The 22,799-nt window shown below is 43.8% G+C and overlaps 1 protein-coding gene and 1 pseudogene across 16 annotated transcripts in view; both read left to right on the top strand.

Moving 5' to 3' along the window:
- The window catches only part of BAZ2B (bromodomain adjacent to zinc finger domain 2B), a 1,147,511-nt gene that overhangs the window by 849,080 nt on the left and 275,632 nt on the right, over positions 1-22,799 (top strand). The window lies entirely within an intron of this gene.
- Positions 22,584-22,662, top strand: LOC115094748 (annotated as a pseudogene).

Raw genomic sequence — 22,799 nt, 5'->3', positions numbered from 1 at the left:
TTAGTTAAACCCCGAAAGACAAAATCCTTTATTACAGGGGTTAGAGGGCATGAGGGAGGCTATTACACTCATCAAAGAGACATTGAAGCCCGTTTCATAGATTATTATCAGACCTTGTATGCCTCCAAACCACACAATTCGTCGGTGTCGACAGAGTTTTTTCAAAACTTGGTTTGGCCTTCACCACTTGGGGACCAGCTCCAGGCGCTGAATGCATGCATCGTAGACTCTGAACTATTTGCCATTATACAGAAACTTAAAAAGGGGAAGGCGGCTGGTCCAAATGGACTAAGCAATGAGTTTTATAAAGCTTTAAAGTTTACTTTGTTGCCGAGTCTCGTATCCTATTATTTCTCACAGGACAAGCAGGATGGTTGTCCTCACAAATGGGTGACATCGAGGATGGAGCCCACCACGGAAAACTTCTGTCAAAGTTTAACAGAACTTTGACTGGCCCCTACTGGGCATGCCCAGCACGGCACTGACCCTGCAGCCAGCAGGGGTCTCCCTTCAGTCTTCTTTTTTCCGCGCAGCAGTTGCCACGCGGCGAAAGGAGCTCTTAACCACGTTCCTGACAGGAAATCAGAATTTTATATTCTGAAGAAAATTTGCCCCTCAGGGGTCTCCCTTCGACAAATTTTTACATCTCGCGGAACTCCGGTAAGTTTTTTGCCGTTTTTTGTCGACTTACGTCGAGTTTGGCCCTTGAGGCCTGTCGACAGTCACCAATCCCACGACTAAATTTTTGGCCCAGGGCCATGGCGTCGGGGTTTCGTCGATGTCCTGATTGTACCCGGACTATGTCAATCACAGACCCCCATAGGGTCTGTGTTTTGTGTTTAGGCAGCGAGCATGATGTCCTGACTTGCACCAAATGTGCCTTAATGACACCCAAAGGTCGCAAAGCCAGGATGGAGAAGATGGGGCTCCTCTTCCATGCTCGCACCCCAACGCCATCGATAGCATCGACGTCATTGGAACCGGCACCGTCGAAGTTGCATCATCATCGTCAACCCTCCGGTGACCGTCCACCATCGATGACTTCCCGGCCGTCGACTCACGTCCCTTCCCCGGATGGGCGAGGGGATCGGAAAGATAAACATCGCCATCGACGGCACAAGTCTCGGCCCGTCGAGGATCCAGAACCATCAACCTCCGTACAGACCGAGCCACCGACCAAAAAGCCTCGATCAGACCTGGCACCGTCCACGTCTCTTTCGCAGGCACCGAGGAAACCCTCACCCCCTCGGGGTGTGGGAGCCGTGATCCCACCGGTTACGGTGGTCCCTCCGGCTCAGCCTCAGCCTCCCTCTCCCGTCGAGCCGGGTCTCGTTACCCCTGGTCTCCGGGCAGAACTGGACCGGCTGGTCCAGGAGGCCATCGAAAAGGCGATGCAGAAGTTCCAACCTCCACCGACTCCGGCACCGGCTCCGGCACCGAGGAAGGAACCGACCACCGAGCCACTGCTGGAAGCACTAGCACCGCTACTACACCGCATGGAAGCACTTATAACAGCCCTTCCATCGGTGATTTCAGTAGCACCAACAACACCGCCGTCTCCGACAGGATTATCATCGGGGAGAGAAACACCGTTCGTAATTCCCCCTTCAGGGGTGGTCCCATCGGTGCCTTCTCATCCCTCGCCACCGATATATCCTTCGGCTCCACCGATTCCAAGGCCGGCACCGATTCCATCGACAGCACCGAAGACATCGATGCCTTGTCCAGCTCTGCCTTCGGCACCGATGCCATCGAGATTATACTCGATACCCTCGGTGGTTCCTCTTAATATCTCGGACCCTCAACCAAGGACCTTCAGGGATTCAAGTCCCGCATGATCCCTATGATACCTGGGGTGATGATACCTCTTCTGACACGGATTTACCTTCACCACCGTCTCCTACAGAGAGTAGAAAGCGTTCTCCTCCTGAGGATCTCTCTTTCATTAATTTTGTGAAGGAGATGTCAGAGTTAGTCCCTTTTCAGCTACAATCTGAAAAAGATGACAGACACCAGATGATGGAACTACTCCAATTTCTGGATGCTCCCAAAATCATCGCTTCCATCCCTATTCACCAGGTGTTTCTTGATCTTCTAAAGAAAAACTGGGAATCTCCTTCACCTGTCTCCCCAGTCAATAAAAAAGCTGACTCCACATATCTTGCCAGTCAGCACCGGGGTTTCAAAAGCCTCAACTGGATCATTGCTCTGTCGTCGTTGAGTCAGCTCAAAAGAAAGCTAAGCGTCTAAAGCCACACTCTTCAACTCCACCTACCAAGGACAACAAATTCCTAGATAGTGTGGGAAGGAAGGTGTATCATGGAGCTATGTTAATTTCACGCATAGCTTCGTATCAACTTTATATGACTCAATACAACAGAGCCATCCTAAAACAGATGCAAGAATATGCGGACACCTTGCCTGAGCAATATCAACCACAGCTTCAAGCCCTCCTTAACAAAGGGTTTGAGGCCGGGAAGCATGAAATTCGATCTGCATATGACATCTTCGATGCTTCCACAAAAGTTTCAGCCACAGCCATCTCAGCCAGACGTTGGGCTTGGCTCAAATCATCAGATCTTCGCCCAGAGGTCTGATTTACCCTGCCTAGGTGACAACTTGTTTGGAGAACAAATTCAGCAAATAGTAGCTGAATTAAAAGATCACCATGAGACGTTAAAACAACTCTCATCCACTCCTTCTGATGTGACCTCCAAACAACCACCTAAGAAAGACTCTAAAAAGTCGTTCTTTAGGCCACGTCGGTATTACCCTCCATCGGCTAAGCCTCGACCTGCACTGTCTTCCCACAGAGCTCAGCCACGCCAGCCTCGAAAGCAAAGGCCTACAGTAGCCCCACCCCCTGGGCCTGCGGCGGGCCTTTGACTTCCCTGTAGAGAGCACTTGCCAAGCCCCTCTTCCAGCCATCCCTGTGGGAGGTCGGCTATGCCACTTTCTAGACCGCTGGCTACAAATCACCTCAGATCAGTGGGTACTAGCAATCATAGCACAGGGTTACCACCTCAACTTCACTACTCTTCCTGCAGACTCCCCGCCTCTACAAGCATGGAGTCTGACCAGCCACTTGGCTCACTTACAACAAGAAGTATTCCTTCTTCTGCAATCAAACGCTATAGAACCCGTCCCTCCTTCTCAGCAAGGAAAGGGATTCTACTCCAGGTACTTCCTGATACCAAAGAAATCAGGGGGGCTTCGTCCCATCTTAGACCTTCGAGCCCTCAACAAGTACCTTCAAAAAGAAAAGTTCAAGATGGTAACCCTGGGCTCCCTTCTCCCTCTGCTGCAAAGAGGGGATTGGCTATGCTCTCTAGACCTCAAAGACGCTTATACCCACATTGCGATTACCCAATCCCATCGCAAGTACCTGCGTTTTCTGGTGGGCCGAAACCATTACCAATATAGAGTACTACCTTTCGGCCTGGCATCTGCTCCACGGGTCTTTACCAAATGCCTCGTCGTGGTAGCAGCATTCCTCAGGAAGGAAGGTGTCCACGTCTACCCCTACCTGGACGATTGGCTAATCAGGGCCTCCACCCAACAGATTGCTCAATCCTCCCTAAAATTGACAATTCAAACACTTCTTTCCTTAGGGTTTCTTGTCAATTATGAGAAATCTTGCTTAGTCCCATCTCAAACCTTATCCTTCATTGGGGCAGACTTGGACACCTTACAGGCAAGGCTTACCTTCCTCATCAAAGGGTGCAAACACTGATATCCCTAGCTCGCCAGCTCCAGTCTCAAAACACTGCCACGGCTCGCCAATTCCTTGTTCTTCTAGGACACATGGCATCCTCGGTTCAAGTCACTCCCATGACCCGACTAGCCATGAGAGTTACACAATGGACTCTGCGACACCAATGGATTCAAGCTCTTCAGCCTCTGTCCTCCATTGTCACAATTACACAAGCGCTACGCCTGTCTTTAACCTGGTGGACAAATTAAGTCAATCTCCTTCAGGGCTTACCTTTTCTCCTACCAGATCCCCAAGTAATCCTAACCACCGACGCTTCCCACATCGGTTGGGGGGCCCATGTGGACGATTTACAAACTCAAGGACTCTGGTCTCGAGAGGAAGCCGAACACCAGATAAATTTCTTGGAACTGCGAGCAATCCGCTATGCGCTCAGAACTTTCCAAGCTCATCTATCGAATCAGATAATCTTGATCCAGACAGACAACCAGGTGGCCATGTGGTACATAAACAAGCAGGGAGGCACAGGCTCCTTCCTTCTGTGTCAGGAAGCTGCACAGATTTGGGCAGAAGCCCTCTCCCACTCCATGTACCTCAGGGCCACCTACCTGCCGGGAGTCGACAATGTATTGGCAGACCAGCTAAGCCGTGTCTTCCAACCACACGAGTGGTCACTCAATCCCTTAGTAGCGACCTCTCTGTTTCAACAGTGGGGTTATCCTTACATAGACCTCTTTGCGTCCCCTCAGAACCGCAAAGTGGCCAATTACTGCTCTCTCATTCGGAGCCAGCACTCTCGGCCGAAGGATGCGTTCTCCCTCAAGTGGACGACCAGTCTGCTCTATGCATTCCCTCCACTTCCTCTTCTGTCGAGGACTCTCGTGAAGCTACGCCAGGACGGGGGAACCATGATCCTGATTGCACCCCACTGGCCACGCCAAGTGTGGTTTCCCATACTCCAGGATCTCTCCATCCGCAGGCACATTCCCTTGGGAAAGGACCCGCATCTACTCACTCAAAACGACGGATGCCTCCTCCATCCCAACCTCCAGGCCTTGTCCCTGACGGCATGGATGTTGAAAGGTTAGTCCTTCAGCCTTTTAACCTTTCGGATTCAGTTTCTCGTGTCCTGATAGCTTCACGAAAGCCCTCCACCAGAAGATCCTATTCATATAAATGGAAAAGGTACACATCATGGTGCACTTCTCAGTCCCTTGATCCCCTTTCCTGTCCAATCTCTAAGTTCTTGGACTATTTATGGCATCTATCGGAATCTGGTCTTAAAACCTCTTCCATTAGAATGCATGTCAGTGCGGTAGCCGCCTTCCATAAAGGTATTGGGGGTGGTCCTATCTCAGTACAACCCCTGGTAACACGCTTTCTTAAAGGCTTGCTCCATCTGAAGCCACCTTTACGTCCTCCGGCCCCATCTTGGGACCTTAATCTGGTTCTTGGTCGCCTTATGAAACCACCTTTCGAACCTCTTCACTCCTGTGACCTGAAATATCTCACATGGAAAGTGTTATTCCTTTTGGCTATCACTTCGGCTCGCAGGGTTAGTGAACTACAGGCCTTAGTCACCTATCCGCCTTACACTAAACTCCTGCAGGACCGGGCGGTACTCCGCACTCACCCTAAGTTTTTGCCTAAGGTAGTTTCGGAGTTTCACATCAATCAATCCATCATACTACCTATCTTCTTTCCCAGGCCCCACTCCAACTCCGGGGAACAGACTCTGCATACCCTTGACTGTAAACGAGCTCTAGCTTTCTATCTAGACCGTACAGTTGCCCACAGGAAGAGCACTCAATTATTCGTCTCTTTCCATCCTAACAAGTTAGGGCAACCTGTGGGTAAGCAGGCTCTTTCCTCCTGGTTGGCGGATTGCATCTCCTTCTGCTATCAGCAAGCTGGCATTCCTTTCCAAGACCGTGTCAAAGCACACTCTGTGAGGGCCATGGCGACTTCAGTAGCACACCTTCGATCGGTGCCGCTTCCTGACATCTGCAAGGCTGCAACCTGGAGTTCCCTCCATACATTTGCAGCCCACTATTGTTTGGACAAAGCTGGAAGACAGGATTCCATCTTCGGCCAATCTGTCTTGCGTAACCTTTTTCCAACATGAGGTACCAACACCCTTCCACCTTCCCGGTAGGGTGCGGATGCCCTCTCTCAAATTCCACCCCAGTTGTTGTGCCTGTTGCACGCCGTTGGGTACATTTGGTGCATATTAGGACATCCTCAGCTCGGTACTCACCCATTTGTGAGGACAACCATCCTGCTTGTCCTGTGAGAAAGCAAATGTTGCTTACCTGATGTAACAGGTGTTCTCACAGGACAGCAGGATGTTAGTCCTCACGAAACCCGCCCACCACCCCGCGGTGTTGGGTTCGTTTTATTTTTACTTTTTCGGCACTGCCTGTAGCTTTGAAAATCAGACTGAAGGGAGACCCCTGCTGGCTGCAGGGTCAGTGCCGTGCTGTTCACACCTCCCACCTCTGGTGGGAGGTGTGAACTTTGAAGCAATGAATTAGCAAATGTTGCTTACCTGATGTAACAGGTGTTCTCACAGGACAGCAGGATGTTAGTCCTCACAAATGGGTGACATCGAGGATGGAGCCCACCACGGAAAACAATTTAAGTTTTCCGTGGTGGGCTCCATCCTCGATGTCACCCATTTGTGAGGACTAACATCCTGCTGTCCTGTGAGAACACCTGTTACATCAGGTAAGCAACATTTGCTAATTCATTGCTTCAAAGTTCACACCTCCCACCAGAAGAAAATTGTTCAACAATTATTCTTTTATCAAAGAAGGGGAAGGATCCCGAGGATGTAGGGTCTTGCAGACCTATTTCCCTCATTAATGTTGACATTAAAATCCTTGCGGCGGTCCTAGCGGCTCGGCTTAGCAATGTCCTGCCTACTTTGATACATTCAGATCAGACTGGTTTTGTACAACGGAGACAAGGGGTTCAAAATGTGAGATGTCTTATTGCAGCCCTCAGATACCATTCACAGGAAGAGGCCCTAGTCCTTAGTCTAGATACTGAAAAAGCTTTTGATTCCCTATCCTGGGAGTATATGTTTTGGTTCTTACACAATATGGGATCACAGGGGACTTCGTTTCATGGCTCCGAGTCTTATACAACAACCCCAGTGCTCGCCTTCTCATTAACGGAGGCTAGGCGGCCTCCTTCCCTTTAAAATGTGGGGTGCATCAAGGATGCCTGCTCTCTCCTTTACTATTCATATTGGCAATTGAGCCTTTAGCAGAAAAGCTCCGCCGTGCTGCCGGATTCTGGGGGCTTAGTTTGGGGGGGCACCCCGTTAGGCTAGCTTTGTTTGCCGACGATATTCTATTATTTGTAGGCTGGCCTCGGCAGAGTGTGCCAGTCATACTTTCTATTTTCACACAATTTAAAGAAATCGCGGGCCTTCGTATTAATTTTTCCAAGTCTGAAGCTTTAGCCTTAAATTCCCACCTCCCTGCATCCTGATCTGGTTCCTTTCCTTTTACATGGGCCCCTGGGAAGTTGAAATATTTGGGGGTTTGGATCCGTAGAGAGTTGGATCAACTATATGAGCTCAATATTCGGGAAGTCTTGGTTAACCTTAGGCAACAGCTGCAGGCTTGGCAGTCTCTCCCTCTCACTTTTTCCTGGCGTTGTGCGCTAATAAAGATGATGATTGTTCCTAAATTGCTATATAAGCTTCATATGCTTCCAATTTGGCTTACTACTCGTGATCTTAAGAAATTTCAAGGGGGGATGGTTAAATTTTTGTGGATGGGTAAGCGTGCTCGGATTAAATATCAAACTTTAACGTATCCTAAGACACAGGGAGGGATGGGACTGCCAGATTTTCGTATATACAATGTTGCCTGTCAGATGCGATTTATTGGAGAATGGATTATTGATAATTATACTTATTGTGAGGAGGGGCTGCTAACTCGCATGACTCAACCTTGGTCTCCCCTCTACTTAGTGCAAGCGCCTGCGGCCAAGTTACAACAGCTGGCTGTCCCCAAATGCTTGTTGCAACTTTGTAGACGGGCTTGGAGATGGATACGCAATCTTTATCATCTATCTAGCCCTTTCTCATTGTTAACCCTGTTAGTGGGTAATTGTGATTTTCAGCCGGGTGTGGGTGCCAATGGGGTTTTTCAGATGTGGGCCCGTCGGAGTCTCATGTATGCTTTTCATTACTTTGAGGAAGATACCCCTCAAGTGTTACGATATGAGACTATGGTTAAAAATTATCAGTTACGACCTAAGTTTTTTTCACTTATCTTCAAGCGCGACATTATTTGCAAACCTTTCATTGGCAGCCGGCGAAGTTCTTGAAGGAAAGCGCTTTTGCTAATACCTTGTTTCAAGTTGCATATTCTCATAATTCTATAAAAGGCTGGAGTGGACTGATAAAAAGCTTACTGCCCACCACGCACCTCGATCTTCTGGCCACCTATTGGGAGCCATGGTGTGTAATGGATATAGTGATCACCTCCCTCAACTCCTGCTTTACTTCTCTACACAAGCGCCTGAAAGATGGAAGTCTGCGTGACTTACACTTTAGGATTATCCACCATACCATTTGTGACGATGTGCGGCGTTTTCAAATGGGCCGCCTTTCCTCTCCACTATGCATTAAATGCCTCCAGGAGGAAGGTACTATGCTCCATCGGTTGATATTTTGCTCCTCCCTACAAGTTTTTTGGGATCTGGTTATGGACTATATTGCTAAATGTATTCAGCTACCTCTTAAACTGTCAGCAGCTGTCCTCCTGGCTGGACCACAGGCACTGCCTACAAAATGCACTGGGGCCCAAGAACGTTTCAGCAGGATTGCGTTTTTGTTAGCCTGTCGAGTGATACTGTCTGACTGGACTGATCCCTTGCTAAATCCATCCATTACGGCCTGGTATCCACGTATGATGGACATGATGCTCCTGGAGAGGATGGACTTTACTACTTCGCCTAAGAATACCGATAAGAAATACGCTGACTGTTGGGCGCAATATTATTCTCTTCTTTCGCCCGTTTTTCAAGGTCATTTACTCACAGCAGGCTATCGTACATGTTGGTACTCTATTGCTTCTTCTGGCTCTACAATTTAAGTTGATTATATTGTTTATCTTCATCCATGCCCCGCTTTTTGGTTAGCCTTGGGGCTTCTGGGCGGGATTGGGGGGAGGGGAGCGGTTATGATTGGGGGTGGTGCGAATGGTGTTTGAATGGGTATTGAGTCATGTGGCTGGAGCGTTTGGGAGTCTATGAGTCTGATTTGTTTGGGATTCTTAGTAACATAAAGGGGTGGGGGATGTTGAATAAATAAATAATGAAATGAAGACTTGCACAACCTTTCTGTTAAACTGGTTACCGTATTGATAGTGTTGTTTAGCGCTATGTTTTCTGTAACTGAGATATTGTATGTCTTCACAATAAAAAACGATTTTTCAAAAAAAAAAAATACAGCAATTCTTTCCCATTTAGGGGGCAATTTTCAAAACTATGTAGGTACTTTTGCCTGTGGATTTTACAATAGTTCTCAAAGGGAAAATACGTATATACTTTCCCTTTGAAAACTGCCTAGAGAAAAAGTACTTGCAGAGATTTGCACTTGCCTTTTTCTTGCAAAACTGTTTTAAAATGTAAAATTATGCTGCCTGTTGCCTCTCCTGACCTAATCCTACCACTAAGCCTGCCTATTTTTCCTGTGCCTACAGTGGGCAATTTCCAGACATCCTATTTACCTGAGTAATGACTTTTGAAAATTGCCTACTGTATGCTATACTCAGGCAGTTTGACAATTTCCTGTGTTGTCGTCTTGCTATCTGTTTGTTCTAGGTACAACAGATTTACTGATGGACAGTTCCTCTATTAGATTTTGTACACTAGGGTAGTCAACACAAAGGGATTTTCATGACAAGCTTTTGTCTGAACTGTGAGCAAACTTGATTGTCACTTTTTCATTGACTTTCAGTGCTATTTTACAACAGCTTTCTTTTTTGCTATTTCTTGTTTTTAAGGTGCTTCACACAAGTATGGTTTTTATTTGTGATCCACAATTTTATTACAAAATGAACACAATAAAATATTATCCAAGGAATTAAATTCTCCTAGAGGAAAATCTTTCTTGTTGTTTCACTTTAATGTATGACATATAGTAAATGCAGTGTGTTTCCTAAGTTGTAGCAAGGAAGACTGAAGCCTTGGCAGGGTTTATATAATCATTCACTAGTAGGTCTTGAAACTTAAAACACTGAGAGGTCAATATTCAGTAAGCCAGTCAGCGGATAAAGTATCTGAATAAAGTTAGTCAGATACTTCTCCCAGATATTCAGCAGCATAAACATCCTGTTGAATATGCTCATCTAAAGTCTACATATAGCCAGATAACTTTGTGTGGCCAGATAACTTTAGACTTAACTGGCTATTTTTAAAAGAATATAGCTGTTTAAGATGCACTGTTTGTTTAAAAAAAAAAGTGTGGGCCTGTGTCCCAATTTCCCCCTTCTCCCCCCCCCCCCCCCCCCCCAAATAATTAACAAATTGCCATGCTGGACCAAGCATCTCTCCTCAAACCCCTACAAAAGTATCTAAAAAAAATTTGTTGGGGTCTGCAAGTGAGTTTTACATTCCTTTTTGGATCATTTCTAACATTGTTTGCTTTTCTGATCCCTGCCACACATACTGAGGCAACGGATTTTAATGTATTGTCCACAAAGAGTCGAAGATCTTTTCTTGGTTAGTGTCGCCCAATATAGAACCTAGCATTGTGTAACTGTAGTTGGGATTATGTTTTCCCATTACTTTCAGTTTTCCACATTAAATTTCATCTGCTATTTAATTGCCCAGTCATATAGTCCTTCTGCAGTTCCTTGCAATCTGCTGCTCTGTTAATATATTTAAATAATTTTGTGTCATCTACAAATTTGATCACCTCACTTGCCATTTTGTTTTCCAGACCATTTATGAATATGTTAAATACTGATTAATCCCTGTGGTACTTCACTAGCAACCTTTCTCCATTTGGAAAATTGACTATTTAGTCCGACCCTCTGTTTTTGGCCTTTTAACCAGTTACCAAGTCAGAATAGAACACTGCCTCCTATCCCATGACTTTGTAATTTCCTGAAGAGTCTCTAATGGAGGACTTTGTCAGATGCCTTCTGAAAATCCAAATACATTATATCAACCAGCTCGCCTGTATCTACATATTTATTTACACTTTCAAAAAATTCTAAAAGATTGGTAAGACAAGGCTTCCCCTTGCTAAAAATCATATTAAGCCATGACTGTCTATATAGTTACTGATTTTGTTTTTAAGAATGACTGCTAACATTTTGCTTGGTATTGTCATTAGTTTCACTGGTCTATAGTTTTACAGATCAGCGTTGTAGCTCTTTTTAAAAACTGGCATCATGTTGGCTACCTTCCAGTCTTCAGAAATTGTGGCTGTTTTAAATGATAGGTTACAGATTACTAATAGGTTAGCAATTTCATTTTATATATCTACTCTGGGGTGAATGCCATCCATTCCTGGTGATTTGATACTTTTTAGTTTGTCACTCTAATCTGTTACGTCCTCTATTGTCATAGATACTTGTTTTAGTTGCTAAGAATCTCCACCATTAAAGACGCTACTGGTATGGGTATGTTCCCAATGTCTTTTTCCATAAAGACCAAGGCAAAGAATTTGTTCAGTTTGTCTGCTACTTCCGTGCCTCCCCCCCCCTTTGGTCATATAGCAGCCCAACTGATTCCTTCACAGGCTTTATACCTTCTACAGTGGAAAAGAGGCTCTAGAATGAGGGATCATGCGATGAAGTTGAAAGGAGTAATTTTAGAAAATATTTATTTACAGAGAGAGTGGTAGATGCATGGAACAGCCTCCCCATGGAGGTGGTGGAGACAAAAACAGTATCTGAATTCAAAAAAGCATGGGATAAATACAGGGTATATCAAAGGAAGTGATGGGAATTATAATACTAAATTAATTGGATGGATGGGCAGATTAGATGAGCCATATGGTCTTTGTCTACTGTTATGTTTCTATGTTTCCATGAATGCAATTGAAAAATGTTTTTATTCATTTTTTCCTAACTTGGCAAGCTTTTTTTCATTCTCTCTTGGTCTGTCTAACTACTGTTTTACATATTGTTTGCCAGGGCTTATGCTCTTGTCTATTTTCATCATTTGCGTCTTCTAATGCTGACAATCGATTGGTCTTCCTTTGACCTTTTTTTAATGCATGGAATATATTTTGTCTGGGCTCCAAAATGGTATTTTTAAACAATGTCCATGTTTCATGCAAACATTTAACCCTTGCAACTTCTCCTTTTAAATGTTTTCTAATTTCCTCATTCTATCATAGTCTCCCTTTTTAAAGTTATATGCTAGTGTTGTAGTTTTACTCAGTATCCTCCTTCCATTGATTGTCAAATTTTAAATTTTAAATGTTTTCTAATTTCCTCATTCTATCATAGTCTCCCTTTTTAAAGTTATATGCTAGTGTTGTAGTTTTACTCAGTATCCTCCTTCCATTGATTGTCAAATTTGATTGCACTATGTTTACTATTGCTTAATGGCCCCACCATAACCCCTCATACCAGCTTGTGTGTTCTGCTGAGGACCAGGTCTAAAGTAGCTTCTTACTCATTAGTTCTAGGACCAGCTGCTCCATGAAACAATCATTTATGGCATCTAGAGACTTAACCTCTCTAGCATGTCCTGATGAGACATTGACCCAGTCAGTATTAGGGTAGTTGAAATCTCCCAATATTATTGTGTTGTCAAATTTATTTGCTTTTTTAATTTCAATAGCATTTCACAATCTGTTTTTTCATTTTTGCCAGCAGGCTGATAATATATGCCCACTGTAATATTCTTAACCATCACATTCCCTGCTAACTTACTGAGTTATGCATCAAGCCGCGGTAGTGCTCTAGCACACGTTAAAACATCATATATTGCATGATATATTCAATAATTTGCATTGCCCTGTCCAGGTTCCCTACCCTATTACAGTGACCTGCTTTGTATGCGATTGCATTAATAGGCAATTCTATGTTAATATTTTATAACGGCCTACCGAGAACATGGTCAGTCATGATAAAATAACACCACCTCTGGGGAGTTCGATAAATGTATCACAGGAGCCTCGAGACTGTAACGCGAGTCCCAAGGTTCCCACATTACATTTAAAGGGCTATGCAATGGTATAAAAAATAGCTGTGGTTTTGGTCCGATCTCCGGACCTTGCCCCATCATGTGATGGGGCAAGGTCAGGTCGGTGACATTTTTAAAATGGTGTTAACCAGGCCAGGTGCTAGGGGGCACCTCGGCTCCATCATGGGACCTTTTATCTAATGAAAGGATAGGAGGAAAATGGCTTGGTGGAGAGGTAGGTGTAAGAGCCAAAAGATGTGAGAAGAGATAACAATGAAGGGAAGAAAGGTAGAAGCTGAAAACAGAAAACTGGACAGAATGGAGGAGAAAGAATGAGAAGGATTCCTGATGATGGCTCTGATAGAAACAGCATACAATAGGCCCTCTTCTCTATACACTTAAAATTGCATGCCAATCTTAAGTTATATCTTTATTATACCTCTGTTATTTAAACTTTATATAGAAGCTGCATATTTTTTTAGAATCCACAGACTTGCATTTGATTTAGAAGGATGTTGGCAGTGTTTTAATCTTTTGCAAAAGGCAAGAATTCATGAATGATGTACTGCTGGCTGCTGGTTCACATCTGCCTCACTCCTTTGCCATCCTAGTCCCACAAAGCACTGTAAAATATATATGTATGAGTGATAGAGACAGAGTGTGTGTGTGTGTGTGAGAGATAGGAAGCAAGTGTGAGTGATAGCAACAGAGTAAGTGTATGTGAGCGACAGAGGTAGAGGAAGCTTGTGCGAGTGATAGTGACAGAGGAAGCGTGTGCGAGTGATAGGCAGTGGAAGCATGTGTGAGCGATAGAGGTAGAGGAAGCATGTGTAAATGATAGAGACAGGAAGCTTGTGTGTGTGCATGAGTGATAGAGACAGAGGAAGCATGGTGTCGTGTGATAGAGATAGAGGAAGCGTGTATATGAAGAGACAGAGGAAGCATGTGGGGGGGGGGTAGAAAAAGAAGAAGCCTAACTTTGTGTGTGTGAAGAGACAGAGGAAGCATGTTTGTGTGTGTGTGAAGAGACAGGAAACGTGTGTGAAGAGACAGAGGAAGTGCACGTGTGTCTGGTCACATACATGCATGCGCCTTCTGTCTTTCACCGAGCATGTATGTTTGTGAGTCAGGGAACATATTGTGTGTGTATGAAAGAGAGAGACAGAAGTGTGTGTGTGGGTCTCTCTCTCTCTCTCACACACACGCTTCCTTTGTCTCTTATCAAGTGTGTATGGGAGACAATAGTATGGTTTTACTATTCTGATTCTATATTTCTTGATTATATTGTTTTCAAAAATGGTGATTTTCTGCATTTCCATTGCTGCACTGCATATAGAGTCCAGTTTGTTGCAATTTCTAGTTCAACTTTTGTCTGTACATTTTCTGTTTATATGCCTAATAAACTAATTCTTACAGTCAACGTCATTCTTGTATTTTAAAATTTGTGCATGTTTGACAATACTTGTGAAACTCTCTAGTTCTGCGCTCAGTTGAAAATTTAGGTCTTTATATACTACAAATGTGTGTTGCATCTGGCTGCTAGCTCTTCTTTGTCCTGGTCCTTCCAACAATAATAAATAATCGGTAGAGTTGCTGACAAATTATGATCAAGTTTTGAAAGATCAAGGAAGAGTGCTCGATATGATTTACTTGGATTTTAGCATAAGAGGCTTGTGAATAAAATGAAAAGCTTGGGAGTAGACACCAAGGTGGTGGAGTGGATTAGAAACTGGTTAACTGACAGGAGACAGAGTGTTATGGCAAATGGTACCTACAGTGAAAAGAGACTGGTGTCAAATGGAGTACCACAGGGGTTGGTGTTGGGACCAGTTCTATTCAATATCTTTGTTAGCAATATTGCGGAAGAGATAGAAGGTAAAGTTTGTCTATTTGCGGATGATACTAAGATCTGCAACAGAGTTCACATGCCTGAAGGAGTAGAGAGAATGAAAAGTGATTTAAGAAAGCTTGGAGAGTGGTTTAAGATTTGGCAGCTGAGATTCAATGTCATGAAGGTCAGAGTCATGCATCTGGGGTACAGTAATCCAAACGATCTATATGTTATGGTGGTGGCGGATTGGGAGAGGGATCTTGGAGTGATAGTGGCTGGTGGTCTGAAGGCAGCGAAGCAATGTGACAAGATAATAGCTAAAGCCAGAAGGATGCTGGGCTGCATAAAGAGGGGAATAACCAGTAATAAAAAAAGAGGTGATAATGCCCTTGTACAGGTCCTTGGTGAGGCCTCACCTGGAGAGTTGTGTTCATTTCTAGAGACCATATCTCAAAAAGGATAGAGACAGGATGGAGGCTGTCCAGAGAAGGGCAACCAAAATGGTGTGGGGTCTGTATCAGAAGATTTAGGAAGAGAGGCTGAAGGATCTGAATACGTATACCCTGGAAGTGCAGGGGAGATATGATACAGACCCTCAGATACCCGAAAGGTTTGAATAATGCACTAAGTTTGAACCTTTTTCGTTGGAAAGGAAACAGTAGAACTAGGAGTCTTGAAATAAAACTTCAGGGATGACATCTCAGAACCAAAATCAGGAAATATTTCATCATGAGAGGGTGGCAGATGCCTGGAGTACCCTCCCAGAAGAGGTGGTGAGAACAAAAACAGTTAATGAATTTAAAAAAGCATGTAGATTCCTAAAAGCCTGAGGTTGGAAATGAAGAAAGGGGTGCATGAGAGTAACCTGCATGGAGAGGCAAGTTACTACCTTTAACAGAAACATGCGGGTAACTTGCATGAAGTGGCAGTTACTACCATAAGCTTGCTGGGTAGGACTGGATGGACCATGTTATCTTTTTCTGTTGTCATTACTATGTTACTTGTCATGGCAGGCAGTGGTTGTAAATAGCATGTGTTAAACAGTTGTATAATATAATACACACAAATAATACTTACATGCAGAAAACACAGATATGATGCAAAATTGACCCAGTGGATTCCAACAAATAAAAATGAAGCAGGGTAGAGAGCAGGTGGCTCAGGCAGTGTCTGGATCTATTTTGAAGTATGTGACGCCTTCAACATCAAGTACAATGGAAGAAAATCCTGAAGATATTGAGCCCAGTGAATCTGAAGAGCAAATGCAAGAAGCAGTTTCACAGGAGGATTTAAATGAGAGAGTGCAAGGATTGAAAGATGGCAATTCATCTTCTAAAAGCAATGAAACTGATGAAGAAGGAGGAAACACCAGCAGAAGTCCACACCAGCAGGAGGAAGAATGTTGAAGAAGAGGAGACGGGTGGATTTTTAGTTTAGTCTGATGTTGCTGCTTGGCCAATCCCAGTTCCAAATGACTTGAGAGCTGATCTTATTAAAAGGAGAAGTGAACCCTTCCAAAATAGGGATGGATCTTTCATTGTAGTTCAAAGACAAGGAGAGAAATCCATAGGGAAGAGTCGGCAGGTGACCACTGCATGGTTTTATAAGATTCTACCAAAAGGCAAGAAAGTTTTGAGAACATGCATGGTTTACTCTCGATCAAAAGAAAGTTCGTTCTGTTTTTGCTGCAGACTGTTTGCTCTTGATGACAAATGAATTGGAACATCCAGCTTTATCACTAGGTTTCAAGCATGGTGAAAGCTAAACTCAAAGGTGTCTGACCATGAGGTTTTTGAGCTGCATCTATCATGCCTGGAGAAATGGAAGACTTTGGGAGCAGGGCTGAAACTTCAAAAAAACCATTGATCAAGTTCATCAAGCAGCACTGAACAGGGAGAGAAAGAAATGGAAGGATAGTTTATTACCATCAAACTTGGACCTCCATCACAACAGATCAATGGGTACTCTCAATTATAGCTCACGGGTACCGCTTGGATTTCCTCACTGACCAAACGAAAATCCTCCTCTTTCATCTTGGACAGTGACTCATCACTCCACAATCCTACAAGCAGAATTGTCCACCCTTCTGAGTGCCAGGGCTATAGAATCAGTTCCCAGGCCTCAGTGGGGCAGAGGATTCTACTCCCGATATTTCCTCATTCCAAAGAAAACTGGAGGCCTACGTCCTATCCTGGACCTCAGAAATCTCAACAAATTTCTAAAGAAAGAAAAATTCAGGATGGTATCGTTAGGCACCATGCTACCTCTTCTTCAAAAAGGAGATTGGCTCTGCTCTCTGGATCTTCAAGATGCTTACGCTCACATTCCCATTTTTCCTCCTCATCGACAATACCTGCGATTTCTGGTGGAAGGTCAACACTTCCAATACCGAGTGCTACCATTCGGCCTAGCTTCAGCACCTCGAGTGTTCACAAAGTGTCTTGCAATAGCGGTGGCACATCTTCACAAACAAAGAGTGCACGTATTTCCTTACTTAGACGACTGGCTCATCAGGAGTCAAACGCACAGCGGAGCTCTCACTTCTCTCCAGCTCACAATAAAGTTGCTTCACTCCTTGGGATTTCTCATACCATCTCACCAGTTGCAGTTCATAGGTGCAGATCTCAACACCATCACAGCAAAAGCTTTTCTTCCAAGAGACCGTGCTCAAACTCTCGTTCTCTTAGTGCACTCTATTCGCAATCAGTCTCGAGTTACAGCTCATCAGTGCCTCACCCTACTCGGACACATGGCCTCAACAGTTCACGTCACTCCCATGGCCAGACTGACCATGCGACTAATGCAATGGACTCTCAAAGAATCAGTGGATTCAAGCCATTCAACCATTGTCCACTCCCATTCAGATAACACAAGACCTGAAATCTTCCCTTCTCTGGTGGACATCAACGATCAACTTGCTCAAAGGCCTACCTTTCCAGCAACCAGTTCCACAAGTGACTTTAACTACAGATGCATCCACCTTGGGTTGGGGAGCTCACATTGGTCATCTAAAGACACAGGGCACGTGGACAAAGCAAGAAGCCTCCTTTCAAATAAACTTCCTGGAGCTTCGAGCTATACGTTATGCACTACATGCATTCAAGGACTGTCTTTCACACAAGACTGTTCTGATCCAAACGGACAACACAGTAGCCATGAAGTACATCAACAAACAAGGGGGAACAGGTTCCTACCTCCTTTGTCAGGAAGCAGCTCAAATTTGGGGCTGGGCCCTAGCACACTCAATTCTTCTACGGGCCACCTACCTAGCGGGCATCCACAACACAGTAGCGGATCGCCTCAGCTGTCACTTCCAACCACACGAGTGGTCTCTAGACCCAGCGCTAGCAACCAAGATCTTTCAACGCTGGGGTCAACCAGCAATAGATCTCTTTGCATCCCATCTGAACTACAAAGTGAACAATTACTGCTCTCTCCTCTGGCAGCAGAACAGCCTACCGAGGGACGCCTTTGCTCACCATTGGAATTCAGGCCTGTTATATGCGTATCCACCGATACCTCTCATAACCAAAACTCTAGTGAAACTGCAACAGGACAAGGGGTCCATGATACTCATAGCCCCATACTGGCCTCGACAAGTATGGTTTCCCACACTTCTAGATCTCTCAGTCAGGGATCCAATTCACCTGGGAGTAGCTCCCAATCTCATAACTCAGGAACAGGGTCAGCTGCGCCATCCCAACCTTCAATCTCTGTCCCTAACAGCATGGATGTTGAGAGCTTGATCTTACAACCACTCAACCTTCCAACCACTATATCTCAAGTGCTGATAGTTTCACGTAAACCTTCCACTAGAAAGAATTATTCCTACAAATGGAAACGGTTTACTTTGTGGTGCACTCAGAAAGCACTAGATCCTTTCACTTGCCCCACTACCTCACTACTAGATTACCTATACCATCTCTCAGATTCTGGTCTTAAGACTTCATCTGTAAGGGTACATTTGAGTGCAATCTCAGCTTATCATAACAAGCTGGAAGACACACCTATCTCTACCCAACCTCTCATCAGTAAATTCATGAGAGGCCTAACTCACATGAAACCTCCAGTTCATTCCCCAAGCATACAATGGGACCTGAACGTAGTATTAACCAGGCTTATGCGTTCTCCATTTGAACCCATAGATACCTGTGACCTTAAATATCTTACTTGGAAAACTGTATTCCTCATAGCCATTATATCAGCTAGAAGGGTCAGTGAACTACAAGCTTTGGTCACATACGAACCTTTTACAAAGTTTCTACATGACAGGGTGGTCCTCCATACTCATCCAAAATTTCTTCCAAAAGTAGTCATGGAATTCCACCTCAATCAATCTATAGTTTTACCAACATTCTTTCCAAGGCCTCACTCTCACCAAGGTGAAAGAGCCTTACATACCTTGGACTCTAAGCGCGCACTGTCTTTCTATTTAAACCGCACAACAGTCCAAAGGAAATCCAATCATCTATTTGTATCCTATGATCCAAACAAACCTGGTAAACCAGTGGGTAAACATACTTTGTCAAATTGGCTAGCAGATTGCATACAATTTTGTTATGATAAAGCAGGCCTTACTCTTCAAGGGCGAGTAAAAGCACACTCAGTCAGAGCGATGTCAACCTTAGTAGCACACCTTCGCTCTGTACCTCTTCTGAACATTTGTAAAGCAGCAACATGGAGTTCTCTACACACTTTTGCAGCTCACTACTGTTTAGACAAAGAAGGAAGACAAGATTCAGCCTATGGACAATCCGTCTTAAAGAACTTGTTTCCAGTGTAATCCCAACTCCTTCTACATCCAACCTGCTGTGATTTTCGGCTGATTCATTTCAACAACGATACTTCACTGTTGCTTCACCTTAAAATGACTCAGCCTCTAGCTTGCTAATCACCCATATGTGAGGACTAGCATCCTGCTTGTCCTGGGATAAAGCAAAATTGCTTACCTTGTAATAGGTGTTATCCCAGGACAGCAGGATGTAGTCCTCACGAAACCCACCCGCCACTCCGTGGAGTTGGGTCCGATACGTTTTATTATTTTATTTTTGGCTAACGCTAATTGCTACAAAACAAGACTGAAGGGAGACCCCTGTGGCAGGGGATATCATGGCATGCTGGGCATGCTCAGTAGGCACTCTGGTGCCAGTCAAAAGTTTCATAGAAACCTTTTAAAGAAGTTTTCCGTACATAGGGCTCCATTACTGATGTCACCCATATGTGAGGACTACATCCTGCTGTCCTGGGATAACACCTATTACAAGGTAAGCAATTTTGCTTTCTCTTTCCCCTTGGCCTATTGAAGATAAATTGTTTTCTGTGCATGTGGAACTAAGCTGGTGGGATGCCTCCATTTTTGCTGATAATTAGCTTTAGTCAGGAGATTTTTTAGCACCATATTGTATCTGGAATAGCTGTTTATGAAATAGAGCCTTCCTAGTAGCTCTTGTTCAAGGGTTCCATGAGACACAAGTGGCATTGGTATGTCCTCTGTAGGTGGATGGTCCCAGGAAACACAACGGAAGCTGATCCAATTTTGCAGTGTAGCAACCAGAAGAAGACGGATCAGTAAAAAAGATTCTTTATTTATCACACTACGTAGGCCCAACTCTGGCCAAGTTTTTCTCTATACTTAGAGCTGCCTCAGGGGCTACTGTGGTGCTTATTCATTGATTGTATCATAAAGCTAGAAAGGGTTAAAGGTGGAGTCAATGATTGTATTTCCGGTTGGTGCGGCAAGAGCAACGCTGACTCTGTATATGAGAAAAAATCCGTGTAATGTTATTCGACTGCATGGTGCAGATATTATTGTAATTCACATGCCTAGCATTCAACAAAGGGCTGAGATATAAAGACCCACACACATCCATGGTACCATTGTCGGTGACAACCTGTGTTAAAGAGAAAGGACTATGTGCACACAAATTTTATGAAAATCAATGAATAAGCACCACAATAGCCCCTGAAGCAGCTCTAAGTATAGAGTGAAACTCGGCCAGAGTTGGGCCTGCATACTATAATAAATAAAGAATCTTTTTCTGATCCGTCTTCTGGTTGCTACTCTGTAGGTGGATGCCATGGTTCTTTACAATCACCCAATCTATTTATTTATTTGAAAATCTTGTAGTCCGCAAATCCTTATTTGTTCAATGCAGATACAAGTTAGATACATACATATTAAAACATAAAAAAACAAAACATTGCATCAACAATATATTCCATAAAAATTGACTCCACTGCATCAGTTCCACTCAACCTCAAGTTTATCACTCCTGATATGCCTGCATAAACAAGTAAGTTTCTAGCTATAGAAAATGCATTCAGTTGTGTATGGTGCAACCTATAATCCTTATTAGAAGGAACACATAACAGCTTCTGGGTTTGAGAGTGCAAACTATGGGTCAGCATGTAGTTTAAAATTTGCACTGATACACAAAACCTTTCCTCATAAACAGGCCAATTCAGTATAGTGCGCTCAGAAAGTAAAATGTGCAGTCAACCCGCACATTTTACTCTCAGAAATTAACTCCTGCCCAAAGGCAGGAATTAATTTCGGCTGGCACCAGGCAAGTGTACAGAAAAGCAGAAAAAACTGCTTTTCTGTACACCCTCCGACTTAATATCGCTATGATATTAAGTCGGAGGCCCCAAAAATAAAAAAATCTTTAAAAAAAAAAAAATGCCCGCGGGTTGGAAGACGGATGCTCAATTTTTCCAGCATACATTTTCCGAACCCATGGCTGTCAGCGTGTTCGACAACTGACGCCGGTGAAATTAAGCGTCGCTGTCAAACCCGCTGACAGCTGCTGCTTCTGCCAATAAGGGGGCGCTAGGAATGCACTAGTGTCCCTAGCGCCTCCTTTTTTACCTTGGGCCCTCATTTGCATAGAAAATCCATGCCCAGGAGAGTGGCTTGGGCGCTCGCCTTGGAGAGCCGGCTCTCCCGTGCATTTTACTGAATCAGCCCGAAAGTGCCTTATGAATTGTAGTTAGCAGCTTAAACTGAGCCCTTTGTGAAACTGGAAACCAATGTAGCTCATTTATAAAGGACTTCACACTTACTACCCTACTGTAGTTTATCAACCTAACTGTCGCATTAATCACTAGTTGCAATACCTTTAGAAAGTATTTTGGCAACCCCATATATATATATTTATATAGTACATCACAATATATCAAAACTAAAGCCTGTACCATAAGTCTAAAGTCCCTAGGCTCTAAATAATTCCATAATGGCTTCACCACATGTAATTTGTAAAATGTGTTATCTCTGTATTGTTTGTATGAGAGAATGGTAAAGACCACTATCTCAATTATATGTGAGCTCTGTAATGCTTTTTGCATCCTATCTAGATGGCCACATTTTCCCATACCTTTAACACTAACTCTTAATTTATGGATAGCTTGCTATATATTGTGCAGTGAATATATGTAAATGAATGCTATGCTAGGAGGTGTAGAGTGGAGAATGAACCAGGGATATAAAAAGCAGGTACTATTTGTGAAGGTGTTATTCCTCATATGCATTGCTGCTAAGGCAAAATGAACAAGAATACGTGTGATAATGGGATAAGGTATTTTATTAAGCAGTTTTTATTATACTTATGTGAGCCTTCCATAACTTCATTGTAGCCCTATATTTTAACTTCATTTTACTTTTGACTGTTTTTTTTTTCACCAGGAATGATACATTTCTATTTTTCTGATAATTTTCCCTTTTTTCCTATTTCGTATTATATTACATTGCATAATTTTTGAGCATAGAAAATGAATGAAGCAAGGTGCAGACCAAAGAATGTTTTAGGCTTCTTGCTCCTTTGAGCTGGCATGATTTGAATGTACTTAGTGTGATTTCTTTATCTATTATTAACTATCGCTTCTCGGCCTTTTGGCTAAGATCAAGTGTAGTATCTATTACTAGATGTTGCTAACATCAGGAGAACAACTCTACATACCCATAAAGGGTTTATGCATCATGTATTATGCGATTTGGAGCAGAGGCTATTAAAATAGAAAAATTAGCATATGGGGGGAGGAGTATTCATTTTTTTCTGACATATGTAGGACCCCTGAATTTCATTTTTCAGT

This window comes from Rhinatrema bivittatum, chromosome 6 (assembly GCF_901001135.1).
Source record: "Rhinatrema bivittatum chromosome 6, aRhiBiv1.1, whole genome shotgun sequence".
In the NCBI taxonomy this organism is placed as follows: Eukaryota; Metazoa; Chordata; class Amphibia; order Gymnophiona; family Rhinatrematidae; genus Rhinatrema; species Rhinatrema bivittatum.
The sequence above is the reverse complement of the archived record's forward strand: the minus strand, read 5'-3'. Positions and strand labels throughout refer to the sequence as shown.